Source organism: Apodemus sylvaticus, chromosome 3, assembly GCF_947179515.1.
Source record: "Apodemus sylvaticus chromosome 3, mApoSyl1.1, whole genome shotgun sequence".
Classification (NCBI taxonomy): domain Eukaryota; kingdom Metazoa; phylum Chordata; class Mammalia; order Rodentia; family Muridae; genus Apodemus; species Apodemus sylvaticus.
In genome coordinates, this window is record NC_067474.1 from 102,067,287 (window position 1) to 102,073,286 (window position 6,000).

The 6,000-nt window shown below is 38.2% G+C and overlaps 1 pseudogene; it reads right to left on the bottom strand.

Moving 5' to 3' along the window:
- Window positions 1-4,285: 4,285 nt before the first annotated feature.
- LOC127679971 (interferon alpha-7-like) lies at window positions 4,286-4,811 on the bottom strand (annotated as a pseudogene).
- Window positions 4,812-6,000: the final 1,189 nt, after the last annotated feature.

A 6,000-nucleotide genomic window follows, 5' to 3' on the forward strand; every position in this document is an offset into this window, starting at 1 on the left:
GGTAAGTATCTGAACTTTGTATTTCAAATGCTTGAAATTTGACACTCTATGGCACCAGTACTATTAAAACCATGCAAATCAACATGCAATGTTTATAATTATGCTCAGGATATTGGAGTATCAGTCAGAACCATACACACTGTTCTTATCAAATCACAATAGAAGCGGGTCTAGCTTCTCTGCACCTCCTCACAGCAGTTTTCAAAGTCTGCACCCATTTTGAAAGGTAAAAATACATTTAATTTATTCAATGGCAACAATGAGTGCTCTATGTATGGTTTTATATATTTAAAAGAAAATTCTCTGTAGGAGCATAGTAGACTCACTATTTCTCTTGTGGAAAAATGTATCTAGCTAGAATATTTGCTTTTGTGCTGTTGATAATACTAGTTTTTTCTACTTTGAGGGTATACACTGTGTCAGACACTTGGGAACTATGTTTCCTCATCTCTCCATGTTTGCTAATGCTGGTAATGATTTCCTTGGCTTTGCAGACCTTTCTCAATGCCCTCTGTCTGCTGGGTCTCCATAGCCTTCTAATGCCTCTGACTTGGAATCTTAAACCAGAAAGTCTGTTTTTCTGTCATTCCTGTGGATCCACATAGGTGTCTGAAGTGTAATATTCAAATGATGAGGAAGATGAAAGAAATGTAGGAATCCAGTGAGCACGTTCATAGGACTAGAATAGAGAAAACAGGATCCTATAGCTTGTGTCTCCATCTAAAAGTCCTTTACTCCTTCTTTGGGAGAATATAGCATTCACACACACACACACACACACACACACACACACACACACACACACACCACAGATGTACCCATGCACACTCACACACACAGTTATTGAATTCATTTACTATGTATGCATTGCTCTTTAAGAGACATTTCAGCCTTAGCTGTCTCCTTTACTCTAAGTGGAAAGTGATGCCCAAGGCTCCTTGTGTTTATGTAACCAGGCAGTGATTGAGCAGAACCTTCCCAGCACAGTCTCTTCAGGATGGACAAACAGATGGTGCTTTTCCTCTTTGTTCCCCCAAGTGACTCACTACAGACAAAGTGCTTCCTCTGACATCTCTCTCTATATTTCTGTACATTTGTCATGACAGTGCTTGCATTCTATTTGGTGTATTGAACAAATAACATTTCCAATTTAGAGAAACAACAGAAACAAATTCCTGTTGGTCACGTGGCCATGCTTCACTGGTCCTTCAAAGTCAGGATCAACTTTTACAGTAAGTTCTGCAGGGTTCTTCAGCATCTAACTATTACCCTGACCCTCAGCCCTAGTTCTTCATTTGGTGTGGATGTGAGTAGGGAGATGACAGAGGAATGCCTGGACTTTTGCAGTTGGAGCTGAGGTGAAACACAGAGTTGAGCAAAGGCTATAGACCAAATGATCCTTGGCCTTATAATTTTACTTTCTATGCTTTATTAAGCTTTGGTTTCTTTTTTTTTTGTTAACTCTCTGGTCTTGATAGAATGCTGTATCTTTGTTTTATAAATCAATGTGCTTTATTTAATTCCATACTGTGTTTTTAACTCCCTCTGCATTTTTAAACTTTGGGAGCTTGTCTCTTTATTATTATTCTGTGCTTAAATAAACACTGAAACCTCTGTATTACCTGTTACTCCTCTGTGTTTCAATAAGTGCTAAAACTTAAATAGTTATGCTTAAATAAGCCCTGGGGAAGCAACTCTATCTCTCTAATTAATTGTGTTTAAATAAGTGCCAATATCTGTTGGCTATCACATATTTTTTTAGCAGCAAGGAATTAAGTAAAAGAATTTGTTGCTAGACCTCCTTTCTTTTGCAAGTGAGTGAGGAGCCTCTCACAGGCCAGGCAAGAGGCTAAAAAAAAAAAAAAAAAAAAAAGAGTTAACTCTTTTTGAACTGGACAGGAAAAAGGAAAGGAAAGGAAAGAAGACACTCAGATTTCTCTGTCTCTCTCTCTCTCTTGCTCTCTCTCTCTCTCTCTCTCTCTCTCTCTCTCTCTCACACACACACACACACACACACACACACACATTGAGTGAAGAAAAATTTGGCTGCACCACATCTTTTACCGCTTTCAGCTTCTTATATATTTTCAACAAAAAGTTCTCTATGTAAGAAACAATTAACTTGTAGGTAAAAATGTTACAAAAACTGGGGAATTACAGATGGCATCAGTAACAAGTTCACAAGAGTGTTGCATACTCTAAGATCATTGTAAGTCCAAAACAATAGTTTTTACATGCCTTGCCTTATCATAGTGCACACTAGTGGCTTCATCCTTGAACCTGAATGTTTTTCTTTGAACACAAATTTGTCCCAAGGCTGTTAATATTTTTAGTGTAATTATGAAAAGCCATGATATTTATTATTATGCAGCCACTACTTACTATGATGAGGAGTGGGCACAGTCTATTCTTGATTCTAACTTTATTACATCTTTCTAGAAAAAAAAGCTAAAACCATCTAGAATGTTCTTTCTAAAATTACTAGAATCAAATAAGGAATTCTATGAAAATTATTAATTCATCTAAGCAATATTTATGTTTATCTGCAGGGAATTTACCAAATGGGATGGTTTGATGCCCAGGAATTATTAGACCTTGTAATAGTGATAGGACAGGCATATAAATAGCAAGAAACAATACTGAGATGAAGTCTTTCAGACTTGCCTCTCAGAGCTCACCCACCATAAAGCATTAAAAAAAAAAACAGTGGGCCATCTCCAGGATTGTCATCCACTAGCATTTGCCTGTCCTACACAAATCCTGACAGAGTCTGACCCAAAGATGGTGCTTCTTCTGAAATCCCATGGCACTTATTCAGTAGCTATCACATTTACTGGCACTCAGCTATAGAACCTCATCCTCAGCCCTCCATCTTGTACCTAACTGCACAGGAGTGCACTTACAAGCATGTCTTCAGAACTCATCCTGGAAGTCATGTCCCCTTGGTTTAGGATTCATAAATGATACAAGACTACTGCTTTTACCTGTAGAGTTCATGTGAACAACTTGTGTTTTCAGTTGAACACATAGTATATGAGTACCTGAGTAAGGGAAGTCACAGACTGGTTATGTATAGGAATGAGTTGAACAAAAAAGACTAAGTCACAATTTGACAGTAGAAAGATATTTTGCCTTCCTTCTGCACACTGTGCTGGTTGCATATATAGAAGATTACTGTGTACTTATATAGGATGGAGAAATATAAATATTTAGATTTTACCATCAATGAATGAGAAGTAGGAGATGTGTGTATCTACTCATGTAAACACTAAGCATTGACATATGCATCCTCAATACTTGGCACCCTGGCCTTGTATCTAACTTCTATACTGCAGAGGATTAGTTTAAAACATTGATAATACTGGGCATCCATCCTGTGTACAGTCTCCAGACCTAGACACTATTGTGGATGCCAAGAAGTGTTTGCTGAAAGGAGCCTGATATACCTGACTCCTGAGAGGCTCTGACAGAGCCTGACAAAGACAGAGGCATGCAACCAATGGACTGACCTTGGGGTCTCCAATGGAAGAGTTAGAAAAAGGACCCAAGGAGCGGAAGGGGTTTGCAACCCCATAGGAAGAACAACAATATCAACCAATATGACCCCCCAAGAGCTCCCAGAAACTAAATCACCAGCCAAGGACTACACATGGAGGGACCCATGTATCCAGTTGGATATGTAGCAGAGGAAGGTCTTGTCAGGCATCAATGGGAGGAGAGGCCCTTGGTCCTGGGAAGGCTTGATGCCCCAGTGTAGGTAAATTTGAGAGCAGAGAGGTGGGTGTGGGTAGGTGGGTGGGGGAAAGACCCTCATAGAAGCAGGGGGGTGGATGGGATAGGGTATTTCTGGTGTGGGTAGGGGGAACTGGGAATAGGGATAACATTTTAAATATAAATAAAGAAAATAAACATTGATAATATTTAAAAAGATGTAAAGAATGAAAAAGTCAAAGCAGATTTTTTTTAAGAATAATTTATAGAACATGGAAAATTAACTGGATATATATGTATTTATTACACTGTAGAAAATTTAAATCTGCATTAAATTAAAGTAGAAAATAAGTTAGATAATAAATAAATGAATAAATAAATAAATAAATAAATCTTAATGGATGGAGAACAAATGTCTTTAGAGATTTACAAAGCACTGCTCACGACTGCAGAAGCATCTAGGCAACTTGTTTCAATTCATGTCAAAATGGCTGATATTTTTGAGATGGTAGAATCTGGGCAGTGCAATGCAGTGTCCTAGTCCAGGAGAGTCCTCTCCACTTTGTTGCAGGACTTACTCTTTCTCCTCACTTAGACTTGCCAGCAACTTGGCTGAGGAAGAAAGGGCTCTCCAGACTTCTGCTCTGACCACCTCCCAAGCACAGGGGCTGTGTTTCTTCTCTCTCAGGTACACAGTGATCCTATGGAAGTATTTTTTACAGCCAGTTCCATCTCCCCCACCTGCTGCATCAGACAGATTTTGAGGTCATTGAGCTGTTGGTGGAGGTCATTGCAGAGTGAGTCTAGGAGGGCTGCATCCCATGCAGCAGATGAGTCCTTTGATGTGAAGAGGGTCAGGACCTGCTGGGTCTGCTCACTCAGGACAGGGACGGCTGGGTATCCACCCTTTTCAGGGGGAATCCAAAGTCCTTCCTGTCTTTCAGGCAGGAGAGAGGAAAGAGTGTCCCCATTTGTACCAGGAGTGTCAAGGTTCTCTTGTTCTTGAGGTTATGAGTCTGAGGCAGGTCACATCTAAGAGAGAAAATTGACCAGTAGCTCATCACCACCAGGATCATCAGGAAAGCACAGAGCCTAACCATTGTGGATCTTGCAGATGCTCCTGGAACTCTAGGCCATTTTATCCTGAACCTTCCCCTCTAGGTTCTCTGAAGACCCTTCTATGTGGATGTGTCTTAAATAGAAGAAAATCACTAGTTTCTATTTTCTAAATGTCTTCCCCTGTCTTTCCAATTTTTTTCTCTGTTTTTAACCGATTTTCTTTTTGTGTCTGGGCATTTTTTTTATCAATGATTTTAGTTTTCATTATTACGTCAACTTTCTCTGCTCTCTTCAACAAAGCCATTTAGAACTTTTCCACTGAATGAATTATCTTTTACAATACATATATATATATGTATATATATGTTGTATTATATATATATATGCTGTATTTGAGAGCAGATATATATATATATATATATATATATATATATATATATATATATATATATATATTGTGTATGTGAGATTTACTCATTTAATATAAAGAATGAAGAGAATTTCACCCAAAGTATATTCTTAAGAGCTGTTGAATTGTTTATTCATCAGTATTCTTACAGCACATACATGAGTACCTGATTGGTTTCTCAGGACCCATGTAAATTCAGGTACAGCAACACATATAACTATTCCTGAAAGTTGGAAATAGAAACAGACAGGTCCCTAGAAATCAATCCATCTCATCTAAGTATTAGTTGGAGTTTCTTCCAAGTGACCAAAGAATGTTGGAAGCCTTTGAAATCACAGATCAGGCAGAAGAAAGATATCAAAATTTTCTACATCATTTTTTCCCCTTTTTGTAGGGAAGGGTTCATTTGTGTGTTCTCTCCATGGCCTCAAAGCACAAGACTCAAATACTGACTTTGAAATCAAATTTTAATTTTTCCACTAAATCTCAAATATATTGCATATAAATAACAAGTCTCATTTCCAATGAAAACAATCAGCATGGTAGAAAGTCAAAGTCCATACATGTATGAAAACACACACCAAGTATCCAGACTGGCCTCATATCTAAATATTGCTCTTTTGGGAACAATTATTTAGCCTGTCCACAATGTCTTCCTTGTTTCTTTGAAGTTGGAAATGATGCTTTCATGGTTCTATGAGTTTCCGTTACTATGTAGACACTGGGCAGAGCTTTCATATCACAGATTCTCTTCAGAAGGAAGAAGTAGATTATGTTATTGCTATTGTTTTTGCCATTGGTGGCTTATTACAGTTGACAGA